At 48.4% G+C, this 13,909-nt stretch overlaps 1 protein-coding gene across 5 annotated transcripts in view; it reads left to right on the top strand.

Annotated features, from left to right (window-relative positions):
* The window catches only part of ELFN1 (extracellular leucine rich repeat and fibronectin type III domain containing 1), a 103,869-nt gene that overhangs the window by 49,133 nt on the left and 40,827 nt on the right, over positions 1–13,909 (top strand). For 3 of the 5 annotated variants that reach the window (XM_066198248.1, XM_066198247.1, XM_066198246.1), the window contains exon 3: positions 8,169–8,303. The gene's annotated coding sequence lies outside the window, so the exon portion shown is untranslated. Of the gene's footprint in view, positions 1–7,768; positions 7,902–8,168; positions 8,304–10,418; positions 10,552–13,909 lie in introns of those variants that run through there. The other 2 variants (XM_066198249.1, XM_066198250.1) reach the window with 2 other exon arrangements.

The following is a 13,909-nucleotide window of genomic DNA, read 5'->3' on the forward strand; positions in this document are numbered from 1 at the left end:
TATTTCCACCCCCCTGTTCAAATGGGAAGTAGTTTTCTGATTTCACAGCAGCTTTCAAGCTGAAGTCACTGACAATCAGAATCTCAGTGAGCCACATATGGCAGTTTTACCATAACTGAATGGCTTTTTAATGAAAGGGTTTTTTACCCTCAGTCCCATCTGGGAGTTATCCATGAGAAGTTGATGGTGTTTTGAGGAAAATTTCTTTATTTTACTTGCTGAACCATTGCCACCATTAAATATTGCTGCATAATTTCCTCCCAAGGAGTCTGTTGTGCGTAGATAATATTCAAAACGTGGTCCCCATTGATTACTTTGATTGAACACATGCCACACATGATGTTCTCCATGAGCAGGAGTACAGCTCTTCAGATGGTGCCTGCAGACACTCTCATTTGTGAGTTCATTTCTCGTGGTCTGAAATTCATCTCTCATCTTCTCTCTTGCCTTCCTGTGAGCTCATTTGTTAAAGTATTTGGGGAAAGGCAGACAGGGAAAGGCAATGGATGACTGCAGAAGGCAACAGAGCACCAAGATCATAAGGAGCTTCCACAGAGCCCTGGAGAAGGAAACCCCAGTGGAGGCAGCTGAGAGGAGGGAAGGCCTCCAGCACTGGACAACCAAAGAGCTGGAGTTGCCAGTTGCCAGTTCCCAGTCCACCACTGCAGTTCCTCACTGCCCACCTTGCCCCATGGAGGTGACCAGTGCAGGAGCAAAGCTGCCAGAGGAGTCCAGGGTTCTTGGATATTGGCTGGTCCCCCTTCCAACCCACCCTTAGAGCAAAGGCACCTTCAGCTGGTGTTCCCATGAAGAGTTCAGCGAGCAGGGGCCAGCACAGCCCAGCTCCAGCCCTACGTGGTTGTCCTTGATTCCAGGACAGTGGTTCCTGTTCCTATTGAGTGCAGAGCACATAGGTGAGGATGATGATGTCTACAAGGGGACAGAGGATTCCCTGGCAGAGGTGGGCAGATGTGTTACTCCATGGGCAGGGTGAACTGGTGGAGAGGAGACTTCAGGGTGCCAGTCTGTGATCCTAAAGCTTCCGTTCCAGACAGGTTGAAAGGTTTGGAATGGAAGATTTAGGACCACTACAGCTTTGGCATCTCTGCAGAGAAGAACATCTCAGCTCATCTTGAAATATATGAAGATTTAATTCCTTTGATTTTCACTTTTAGATTATTTTTGCCCTTGCTGTTTTAAAAGTTCAATTCAACATGGAAGTGCAGTCCTCAAGGAAAATATTTGGAAAACATATTGACCAATATGGTTAGTGGAAAACATTCCCTTTTTCAAGAAGTCTTTTGTCTCTCTCTTTTGGAAGCTGGCAGGAAGTTTGGATGAAGCCTGGAATGTTTGGGGGTTTTATGTTTGTTTGGTTTGGTTGGTTTGTTTGTTTGTTTTGCTTTGGGGTTTTTTGTTGTTTGCATGTGTATGTGAATTTTCTAGTTGCCAGAAGAAAAATAATTTGCCCAGTGATGTTACAGGTGCCTCTTTGCTTCCCCTGCCAAGACATCTGCCCACTGCTGCCTGCAGGAGTCCAAGCCGAAGCAACGGATGTGTTTCTCTCAGGGAGTTCCCTGCTTCATCCCTCGCTGTGTCAGAGCTGAACACATCCTGCCAAGATTCAAGCAAAATATCCCAGGAAAAGGTTGAGATATTCACCGAGCTCAAACTATTGTACAAGAAGTACCCTGGAGCGAAAACAGAGCTGCGAGACACCATCGCACCGAGTCGCCTCCCCCACCCCGGCAGGCACCATGCCGTACCAGACAAACTCCTCCAGATAGGATCCAGGCAGGGATGTTTGCTTAACACAGCAGCTCTTTGAAAAGGCAAATAAATGGACAGTGAAGCTACACAGACGTGTCACTGTGCAGCGATTTCCGTTTAGCATTTACGTTTAGTGCCAGGAAACCCTGACTCATGAATATGAAATCAGAAGGAAAGGAAGAAAGCAGTTGTTCATTATTAGAGCTTCGAATTGGGCATGTGGTGGGAATTAGCATTAAAAAACATGCAGGTTAAAGAGAGAGGGGCTGGCTCTGATGGTCCAGGAGGCTTGAAGAGCCTGGCTCTTCAACCAGGGGGTGTGCTTTTGTGGGGGCCTCTCTGCTCTCAGGCTTTGCCCATGAGAAGTTGCTGCCAGAGAAGAGCCCTGGAGCTCAGGGTTACCATGATGAGGCTCTTGCTCATCTTGAAGTGGGGGAAAGCAGGTCCTGAATATTCTTGGAAGTCCTCCAAATTTACCTTCAGGTAATGGTGAGGAAAGGTGGGGAAGAAGAGACGCTTAATTACCAGAAATAAGCGAAATAACTGAGAGGAACCTCCAAGAAAACAGATCAACCTCAGATAGAAATCCTGAGGTCTCTAAAAGAAACTCACCTTTAACTGAGACTCAGTGAGGTAAAAAATGAAGGAACCCACAGCCCTGATGCTTCTGCAGATGGGATGCCTGTCTCTGCCCCTCAGCTGCACTGTAGAGCTGAGAAAAGGCTCTGAGCCTGGGGTGAACCTGGCTCCCTTCAACACAAGCTATCTTCCTTCCAGCCATGAGCGTGGATCACCGTCCTTCTTTCTGCACGTATTTCACCTTGAGAGAGCTGAGCTTGTTCTGCCAAGGAGGGATGTGGGTCAGAATCACAGAATCATAGAATATCCTGAGCTGGAAGGAGTCCAGAAGGGTCATTGGGCCCAGCTCCTGGCCCTGCACAAGACAACCAACCCTAAGAATCACACCAGGCACCTGAGAGTCGTCCAAACTTTTCTTAACTCTGGCAGGCTTGGTGCTGCAACCACTTCCGTGGGGAGCCTGTTCCAGCGCCCAAACACCCTCTGGGTAAAGAACTTTCTCCTAATGTCTCTAAGAAGAGTGATGCTATTGCAGCAAATATTTTTGATGGTACTGGGAAAGAAGAAGCAAATAAACACATTGCTGCAGGGTGGCAAGGGTTGTTTTCCAAAGCAGCTCCTTGCATCAAACCCTGGGAGCAGCTCAAGGCAGCAAGGAAGTGTGTCATCCCCTCCAGTGCCTTCATCTGAAGCCGCCCAGCTGTGCTGTATAAGTACCCCTCTGTTTCCTTGCATTTTGGTAATTCCAGTGCTCTTAAAATACGACAAGAGCTAGTCTGTCAGCGTGGGGCACCGCAGCCCGCAGTTAATGGCAAAGCATTTGACTGATACCGCTGGCCTGGAGGATGCAAGGTGCCAGGCAGGAGGTTGGACAATGGGCTGGGTGGGCAAGTGGGACCGGGCAGATCTGCCAGGGTGCTCCTCACCCAAGTGTCCCTGTGCCACCTCCGCCCTCAGTGACAGCACTGGGTCGTGGTTGTTTTGCAGAGCCAGGCTTTGCCCCAAGGCCAGGCCATGGGAAGCTGCTGGCAGGGCTCTGCTCCACCCCATGCAGCTATGACAGCTTCAGAGAGTCGTTAGCAAGCAAGGCGCGCTTGATGTGAATAATTAAAATACCTGCTGTGCTTTTAAATAGTTCAGAGCCAGCCTTGGAGCTGCATGTGTGAGCGATGGCTGCTGTCTTTGGAGGAGGCCAGAGGAAAGAGGAGGGCTTGATATCCAGTGGAAAATTCAGGGCTTGATGCTGCTTCTGGCAGGAGGAGGGATGATGCTGGCAGCTTCCAGAGGGATGCAGGCAGTCCCCACTCCTGAGGGAGACTGGAGGCTGACACAGCTCTCCTTGCTGATGAACAGACATCACAGCACAGAACTCTCCAAAGTCTCCTCTCTGCCAAAAATTTGAGCAGCAGTGGAGCTCAGCACCCACCCTTCCAGCTGCCCCAGGGCTCTCATGCTGGTTCAGCTCTCCAAACCTGTGGGATGAGGACGTGGAGCAGGGGAATAGGGACAGCCCCACAGCCTTGGGGCTCTGTCAGCACTGGCAGCGTGGGGCTCCTCAACTGAGCACACACAGGTGGGGTCTGGGGAGGATGCGTTATCTTTTGCAAAGATTTCCCCAAGATATCAATTAGACACTGAAATCAAAACAATTTCTGCATGAACAACTAACAAAGAGTTCCCTGCAGTCTCTCAGCAGCCGGACTCCCTCTGTTCCTACCCCCAGCTGCCTCAGAGTTTGTATCAGAATAGCTCTGAAGGGCCCCGTGCCCCAGCACGGAGGAGCTTCATGGAACAGGGGAAGATATCAAACACTGTGGCTGTGTCAGTTCTGCTGGAGCGTGGAGCTGTAAATCATCTCTTCTTGTGAAAAAAAATGGGTTTCTGGGCAGGGGATGGAGGGAAGAAATGACATTCCCCATGAGTTAGTTTCAGATTGAATTAAACCGTTGTTTGACCACAGATATATATCTTTTATATATATATATATATTTATATATATATTGCTGTGGAGAGCCTGGACAATTCCAATTTGGGGTCACTGTGCTGTGATTTTTTTTAGTTCTTTTTTTTTTTTTTTTTTTTTTTTAGTTCAGCCAATGAACCAAAAAAATTGGTTATTTTCACAGCTTTGCCATGATTACCTCCAGGGCAGGCAAAAGCGAAGGTTTTAGTAGAGATGGGGAAAAAAAATCTGTTTGGGGGCTGGCACAGTGAGGAGAGAAAGAGAGAAAGAGAGCTGTGTGCTGACAGCTTTGCAGCAGTGTGTGAACATCATCCTGATGTTTGGTCCATTCCCTGGTCCCACGTGGGGAGTGGGAGCTGCCACCTGCACCCCTTTCCTGTGGCCCTTTGCCCATGAAAGGCCAGGGCTCTTGAGCTGAAGATCAACAAATTAATCTTCTTCTTCCCCACTGCAGAACATTACCCATCTAAATATTTCCTTTAATTTCGAGCCATGTAGAGTTTGAAAAGCCCTTCAAGTTCACTTGGGCTGATGAATTGGTAATTGAGTGTACCTGGATGTTGGTGCCGGCTCTGCCTCTCTCTGCATTTGTATCAGTCCGTGTTTGTTTTCTCCAGCTGTAAATCACTCAGAACTTGGAGAGGCTTTTATCAAATCCTGCTAGGAGCCAGTCGTTTTCCCTTTCACAAACACATTGCTAATGCCACGTGGAACCCACCGGCTTTGCTGTTCACTTAAAGACAATGAGCATGGTATTAAATGGGAAGAAAAAATCCTTAGCAGCGAGGGAAAAGGAGGAGGAAAAAAATTGCTCCTGTCTCTCTGGAGTTTGCTCCTTTGGTATAATATCTGTCCCATTGATCTCCTAATCTCCTCTGCTTTGAGAGCCTGATTTATTGCCCCACACACCCTTATCCCTCCCCCTGGATGTTACAGCACATGTTGTTCTCAGCTTCTTCAGCCACCAGCAGGTTGGCTGCCAGCCTTGGTCCCACCTCACCAGTGCTTCCACCTCCTGGGCTGCTCACCTGTGCCCCTTTCTCCACAGTCCTGGCCAGCACTGGGCATGGAGAGTTAAGCAGGTGGTTTAAAGGGTTTAAGGGAGTCAGGGTAATCGTCTTAAGGTCTCTGGGTTCTCCAGTGTGTCCTTGGTGTTGACCTTTCCAGTGGCTTTGACAATACCTGTCCCTCTCCATCAGTTACAGAGGGACCACAGCTGGTTCCCTTCCCACATTGCCCATATCCATGGCTCAGTCCAGTCAGTGTGCTCCAGCACTGACTGATTTGGCAGAAAGGAATTTCAAACAAGAGAGGTAACAGTCCTGATCTGCATTTCTTGGAGCTGCTCTGATCCCTCACCCAATGGAAGAAGTGGAGGAACAGCACCACGTGCTTGGCATAACCCGTCCACCCAGCCTGTGCTTGAATGTAGATTTTTCAATGAACTGTTACGTTCCTATTTGCTCAGTGGAAAAAAACCAGCAAGTAATATCCATTGAAAAAGAAATGTGAGAACTTTGCAATCTGTGTGTGAATGTTTTCGTGAGCATAAAATGAGATGAAGTTTGCCAAAGGATTATTCATTAGGAATTGTTAATTCAGCTCTAATTGCTTGGGTCTAACTGTTCTTAGAAGGGCTGTGTGACATCTTGGTAATATGCAGTTAAGGTCAGAAAAGTGTTGGTAGAAATTACTTCATGTTAAGTCAAGCTTTTCTTTGGGTGTAACGGGGCTGGTCCTGCTTAGCTTAGAAAGAGCAGTAAATGATGCTGCCTGGTTTCTTGTTGGGCCTGTGCAGTCCAGTTAGCTAATGGAGGGTGAGTGGTGCCTTATTGACTCCCACTTTCTCTGTGGAAGGAGTAATTAAATTCACCTGCAGAATCCCCATCTTCTCATGCGTGGCAGCGTGCAACTTCCCTGCATCTCAGCTAACTAGATTAGAGATTACGCATGCTGATGAGAAAGCACCAGCTAGAAAGAGTCTGGCTTGGCTTTCAGATCCCAGCTGTTATTTGCAGGATTTATGCTTAGGGAAAGCATTGGGGTTTTTTTTTGTTTTGTTTTGCTTTTAACCTGACAAACTTTGTCTGGAAGCCCAGAGGAACAAGCACCAGGGAGCCCCGCCGTCTGTCTTCCAGCAGCATTTTCTGAAATGGAGCAACACTTCAAAGTCTCACCAGCTCAGCCTTTCACTTCACAGAATATGTGCCTGTCTCTAAAATACCAGGTTATTTTTCCTTACCCCCATAATATTCCCATCCAACATTCACTCTCCCAGAAATCACCAATCCAACGTCCACCTATCTGCATTCAAACACCTGTCTTGTGCTACTGCCCTTCTCCTTCCAATTTAGAGATTATATTTCATTACTGACCTCCAACTACCTATTGCCTCCCGGTGACACTTCACCCTTGTCTGCCTGATTGATTAGTCTATTATGCTCTGCACTCTTCCTGATGACTTACAGATTGCCCGGTATCTGTCACAGGCTTCCTTTTGTTCTCTAATATTCTTGGAGTTTTGGAACACCCTCCGGCTGCCATTCTCTCCCCATATTCCCTGACCACCACCTGCCTCTCTTATGAATGTCTAGTGTGGAAAAAGGAGAAGAAATCTTTTGCAAAATAAACCCCTACCTGCTGTGAGTTCACACGTATGCTGGTAAAACACACTTCTAAGACTCTGTCATTTTCAATGGGGCTCTTTATTTCCTTTGCACCATTTGGAGGTATAAAAATGTCACTAGATCAGGCTGTGATCAGTGACGTGGCTTGGAAGGCAGCTTTCCCTAGAAAATTTCCTCACCTGCATAAGTCATTGAAGCAGTGACAGAGAGGGAGCAATGTTGTGTTTAAAGATGTGTGTGGGTAGGAGGGCTCTGTGTCTGCTGGGGGAGAGGTCTGGGACGTGTCCCAGATCCATCCATCTCCCTGTGCTTGTCAGAGGTTGTCCAGCTCTCCGATATTGTTCCAGGCTTGTCCCAGCTCTGTCCATCACTCTGACATTTAATTAACTGCCCCATTCTCCTGGATCTTGCACTGGATTTGTGTTGTCTTTCTGAAATACCTCTTAGGTCATGTCTGAATATTATAACGGGAGGAGTAACAAAATGGTTGTCACTAATATTGTTATTATTGTTACTGTGTAGATGATCATAAAACAAGACATTGAATATCACAAAGATGAGTACTGTTACACTCAGTGTCACCTCTTCTTGCTGTACTGGTTGTTTGGCATCACAGGTGGGCAGGAACTGACAGCAGTGGGAAGCAGAGAGCGCCCTGGCCAGCCAGGCATCCAAAAGTCATAGAAAAACAATGAAGGTGTGGGAACTGACCACAGAGAGCAATAAAATCCCACTTAAGATTTAAAAAGACATTCAGGTGTGACAAGGATTGTTAAACTTATTAAAACCTGCACATGCTGGGTGGCTGGTGCTGGTGGTGGCAGTGACTCCTCACTCCTCCAGGAGCTCTGCATTAATGTTTTGTACCATCTGCCCTGGGCATGCCCAGAGCTATCCATCTTCCTTGCATCTTTTTCCATCTTTGTCTGGCCTTTGTCCCATTCTTTTTACGTCAGTCCCAGGTCCCCTTCCAGCATTCCACACAGTCCCAAATCCACTGGCAACTGGGTTTCTTTTCCCTTTTAGTTACTCTGTTGAGCAGCTGCTCTCATTTGGACCTCCCTGTGGTCTTCTTTCCCTTCACTTCTGCTTCCTGTGTCTCTGTGTTTGATCCATGGCTTAAGCAGCTGTTCTGTCCCTGGGATGGCTTGGTATTAATCAAGCCATCAATCAGTCTTTTATCCCCTTTGTTGAAACTCCCTCTTATGCTTTCTCTTTTATCCTTGCAGTTTAAATACTGGCCTTGGTGACCACCTCGTGGGATTCCGAATGCCGTGTCCAGTGTGCCTCCCAGCCCCTGAGGACAACAACTAGGAGACCTTCAGGACTGTGGCTGGAGCCAGCAGTGACACACAGGCTCAGAGGTGAGGGGTGGCCTTGGTGGCATCTCTGGAGTGAGAGGAGTAGCTGGTGTGAGAGAGCTGCCTGTGGGAGAGAGCCAGCAGGGATGGAGCAAGTCTCTCTGGAGAGGGCTGCAGTGCTGGGAAATCCTCCCCAGGAGTGGATGGTGGAGGGGAGGCTCCTGGCATTCATTCCCAGTAGGGAAGAGTGTGATGCAGACACGGACAGGGAGCTAGGGGTGTGTTTCTCACATTGGTGATCACAGGGTGGTTCCTGGTGGGACTCTTCTCCGAGTGCTGACCTTCCTGAGGAATCCCTGAGTGGCTGAGCTGAGGCTGCTGCACTCCTGAAAGCGTGGCAGCAGTGCAAGTTATCATGGTTGCATGCTTAATTTTTATTTTTTTGAAGATGGAATTCACATTCTTTTGAGATTTAGGGAACAACAGAAAAAAGCACATTATTTCTCCCCTGCAGATGAGAAGTGCAATGCATGCCTCCATCCCACCTTCTACAAAATTCTGTTTTACAAAGCAGAAAAATAACATTGCGTTCATGTTGGAGCTGTAGCTCAGTTTTCTAAGACCAGATTTTGCACCATGTTCCCTGTTCAAATGACTAGCTGTGCTGGGCACTTTGAAATTTTCTCCCTCTTCCTCATCTCCACCTTGACATTATGAAAAGGGTTTTCATCAATCCATTGTAAGAAGGAGATAACTTTTGTATAAAAGTGCACGGTTGACAGGGTTGAGTTTTTTGGGTAGTGTGTAATTTTTTTTTACACTGTTATTATTTAAAATATGCTTTCTAAGAGGACAAAGGGGAATAGCTTAATGGAAACAAATTTCTGTAGCAAAATGTGCAGCTGGATAAAAAAAGATTATTTCTGTTATTGCTTGGTTAGACAGGTGAATTTCGAATTTGAGTACAAAAGGTGCTAAAAAGTGTGCCTCAACTTCTCTTCAGTGTGCTGTTGAGATTGAAAAGAATAATTTTTGGAGAAAAACTTTTCTCTGAGCCTCTATTCCCAGCATTGTCAAATCTTTAGCGGCGGCCTTCTCCCACAGCTATTATCATGTTTTCACCTTTTCTTCTTCCACCTCATTTGTCCTTTTTTGAAGAAAATGTAGTGCTGGTGAAAGGCAGGCAGGTCTGTGGGCTGGGACTGATCTGGAAGAGAGGGACAGAAGAGCTGGAGGGGCATGGGCATCTCTGGAAGCCAGACCAGACCAGGGATGCAGTCCCAGGGAAAGATAGACAGCCTGGCCTGGGGGAAATAATTTTGAAAGCATCTACAAGCCTACAGCCCATAAGACCACCTTTCCAAAGTGACTTTTAACCAATTAGGAACCTAAGCATCAATGAAGATAAGCAGAGCTTGGGTGCTCAGATCCCTTGGGGCAGACACAAATATCTCAGCAATGCAGACAGATAGACAGTTTGCCCATCCAGATGGATCCAGACCCAGAGCCAGGCAATGAATTACAAATATAAGTGCCAAAACAGCAGGCTTGGGACGCAAAGGACAGAAGACAGTTGTGTTATTTGCGCTGATAAGCTCTGCGTCTTGTCTGGAAGATGCCGGCATCAAAGGCTCCTGCAGGGATTTCACAGTGGAGTGTTACACCATCCAGCACTGAGTTACCTAAGATGTAAAATGGGCCTTGCAGAGAAAGCCTTATGCCTGCCACAAAGGAGCAGAATAAGAGTTTGTTTTGAGAACTATTAGGCTGAATAATTTGCGATTGATCTCCATGGACACTGTGAGATATTGCTCCCAACAGAGCAATGATTACCATTAGTGCCTCAGCTCCCTGCCTTCTTCCTCCTTTTTCTCCCCAGCCTTTGCAAGGGCTGGGTCAAATGCTACCCAGGCAGCATGAACAATATTTCCTCCTTTTTTGGTAATCATTGTCCCTTCTATTCATTCCTCAGAAGCCTTTTCACAGGCAAGAGGTATTTTCAAGGGTTGTAAGCATTCATCTCAATGTTCATTTTTATGCCTATTCTCCTTGGAAGAGCTGGAGAACTAATTTACTTTATTAGACCAAATGAAAGGAGCTTATGGAGGTAGCCTTGTGCAGGAGGTCAGGGAGCTAGAGAGGAGAGACCTCTTGAAACTGCTTTGGAATTTCTTGCAGGAGCTGAAAAGTCGCTTTTGCTGTTTAGATTGGTGCTGTTCTCCCTTGCATTGCGCTGGCTCCGTTTCCAGCACTGAGTGCTGAGGTCTGCATGGTCCCATCACTGGTCGAAGGCTTAGGAGCAGTAACAACTGTAAGTACCTTGGATTGGCAAGCCTGGAGGTAGCCAGGCTCACAGCACTGGGTTGCTCTGCCAGGGAGGAGGTGCCCAGAGGGTTCTGGTGAAGGTTCCCACCATGGGGAGCCCCAGCCAGCCTATCCCAGGCCACAGCCGACTGTGCAAACCCTTCTCCAAGCAGCTTCATGCAGTGAGCAGATGTCTAAAACCCGTCTCCTGGGCAATTCACTTCATTCATCAATTAAATTGTTTGCTGTGAACAGTTTGGCCCCATCCAGCTCCAGGATTTCAGCCTTGTAATTTTGCTGGCAGAGGACAGTGGTGCCATGTCCGTGAAATCTGCCTGCCAACTGCTTCCCCTGCTAAGCATTTTCTAGGCTAACGATCCCGAAAACCTTGCCAGCAGCCCCAGCTCTGTCCCTTTCAGGGCAAGCCACTCATTTAAACGTGAGCACATCTAAATGACTCCATCTGCTAAGTGACGTTGGTAGAGAAAAGATTATAGCAGGAGTTAGTGCTGTGTCCTGGGGTTGTAACCCTGTTATAAACTGGGCTGGGAGAACAAGGGGACTGTGAGGAGCTGAGGCTCAAAACCACCTGGGTGACTGTCAGCTTGATTTATTTTCTTGCTCATTAGATAAATTAGAAAACTGGCAAAAGGAATCATCTCCTGCTCTCAGCTGCTTGGTAACCTGCCACGTGGAACGAGATGCCAGCTGCAGGGAGATTCAACTCCTTCCCACCCCCCTGGTCCCTCTCCCCAGGGACACAGGATGGGACTTGGGTCTGCTGGTGCCACACATCTCCATCATCCTGCCACCCTAAACCACCTCATTGACCCATCTGGCCGATTGCTGGCGACCACTAGAGTTTCACTTTTCTCTAATACCATTGATTTTTGAATAGTAGCTATTCTCTAGGTGAAAACAGCAGCACCAAATATTGTTTTTGAACACTGAGTTTGACCTCAGAACTGCTTGTTACCCTAATTTTACAAATCAGACAAGCTAAGGCAGAATAATCTGTTTTTTGTGGCTGTATCATCAGGCAGGACCTGCTGTCCTTCAGAGCTGTTGCTCAACACTTGGATCTTGTGGCTTGTGACCAGTCTGCCTTCAGCAGCTGTACCCCTGCTTATGAACCAGACTAATTTTTGCCTGTCAGAAGGATGAATCTTAATGGTCAGACTTGATTTAAATCCCTGGGTAAAATTCACAGTCTAGGAGGTCAGGCTCCATTTACAGCGCCTTGTAACCTAAAAACTCACTGAAATATTCAGCCTACATAACCAAATGTTAAATTTGGATCATTTAAGCCGTCCTCAGTACCTTTAGCTGCGTCTGATGCACTCCTATAGTGCGAAATGAGGCCACTGTTATACACATTGTATTTACACACAAGGAAAAGCTTCCAGACAGGATGAGCTATTAAGAGACTGCAATGCATTTCTCAGCCAACGTGGAGGAATCCCCGCTGCAAACAGATGCTGAAACCGGGGGAGAACCAGGGCAGGACCTCCTGGGAAGGAGACCTGGGGGTTCCCAGCTGTGCCAGTGCAAGGAGGTGGAGGGGCAATACCTGCCCTGTGAATGATGGCTGGGGCAGATTTCTTCTGCTGTCCGTGTCCTTTCTTCTGCTCGTGGGACTTGTGCACTGCCTGCACAGGATCCTTGTCACCCTGTCCCTGGCAAGCATCGGGACACACGTGTCCCGGTGGCTCAGCCCCCTGCCAGGTGTGCGCCCATGTGTACAAACGCTGCCGGGAGGCACGGGGCGGAGAGACGGCGCTAATTCCTTCCTGTCATATGCAAGGAATCGGCTTACGGCCCCGGAGCTCCGATTACTCTTATCTTAGCCTACATGATGCTGGCCACATCCTGAAATTACCCGGATTTTTTCAAAATCCAGGGGATAGCTTGGGCTCACCCGACCGACGTGAGCAAACTCCAGCCCTGCTTTCAACCCCAGCAGGTTTGATGGGCTGCGAGTCAGTGCAGCAGTTGGGGCATGTGGTTTGAACCTCCAAATGCACCTGATGGGAAATGCCTGGGTGTGATGCCCAATCCACCTGAAATACCTGGTGGATTCCCACATGGAGCAACACCAACAGCCCCTTCCCAGCCTCTGTGCAGAGTTGACTGCTCAAGGCAGACTCACCTGCTGGGATCCTGGCAGATAACATGCCTCTGAAATGGCCAGCCAGGGAGAGATGCTGTCAAGCAAAACATGAAGTGAAATGTTTGGCTGCCAGGATTAAACTGTGAGTCCCACCTGTCTGCTGTGGGACATGTGGCACTGTACCCTTCACCCACCACCGCTCCCCATTCCCCATCACTGCCTGCCAAGCCCACCCTGCCTGGAAATTAGAGTGGGGAAATCAAAGCCCTTCTCCACCCACTCCTGCTGTGCCTCTCAGCCACTGACATTAACACTGAACTGGCTGACATTAGCTTTGAATGGATTTTAATAACCCCCTTGTGAGCCTGAATTACCCACACAGCATGAGGGCCACTGAGAGTTTGGAGATCTGGTGATGAGCAGGGCACTGGGGCCAGACCAACTCCCCAGGCTGTGGACACAGGGCCAGACCCACTCCAGGAGCTGCAGTGGCTTCTGCAGCTGCTGGTGCGGAGCCCTGGCTGTTGCCTGGCCCCTGGAGAGCTGCTGCTCTGGCACCTGCTGCCCACAAATGTCCTGCCACCAGCAGCTCTGCAAGGGGCTGATGAGCTTCCCAGCACCCGGGATGCTGGTCCAGGTGTCTACCACCATGGGATGTTCTCCCCTCTGGGGTAAGGTATGGCTGCTGCAGGGTGGGGAGAACCCCCAGTGCCATCAGTAGGAGCAGCCCCAGCCCCTACTAGTGCTTGACATAAAATAGCAGCCTTGGTTTAGTCACCTCTGTGCATGGGATGCTAAATGAGATCATTGGCCCGGCTGGGAGTCTGGACTAGAGTGTGAAAATCTAGCAAGAAGATTAAAAGGTGTCCCCAGGCAGAAGAGGGTATTTATCCCTTCCTTTGTGGCTGAGATGCACATGGTGTGGGAGTCACAGGTGACCTCCCCTGAGCACCTGCACGTGGGAAGCACCGTGTCCCCACAGGGACTCATCCTGGGGACAATTCCCTGACCAGAAAAGCTCCTTCTGAGATACAGGTGGACATATCCAATCTCCCCTCCTTCACCAGGAAAGGGCTTCCTGCCCTGCATCTTCACTGCCAGCCCTGCAGCTCCTCCACAAAGGGAAAACCTCTCATTTTTCTCTTATTTTACAAGAAGGAAGGCTAAAAGAGATAGTCAGGTGGTTCTCACTTCTTCTGGGATATGCAGGGCCTGGAAACATGCTCTGAAGTTACTTTTCCTCAGTTAAAGCTTA

This window comes from Chamaea fasciata, unplaced genomic scaffold, assembly GCF_029207755.1.
Source record: "Chamaea fasciata isolate MVZ Bird 193981 ecotype frontalis unplaced genomic scaffold, bChaFas1.0.hap1 SCAF_16, whole genome shotgun sequence".
Taxonomy (NCBI): domain Eukaryota; kingdom Metazoa; phylum Chordata; class Aves; order Passeriformes; family Sylviidae; genus Chamaea; species Chamaea fasciata.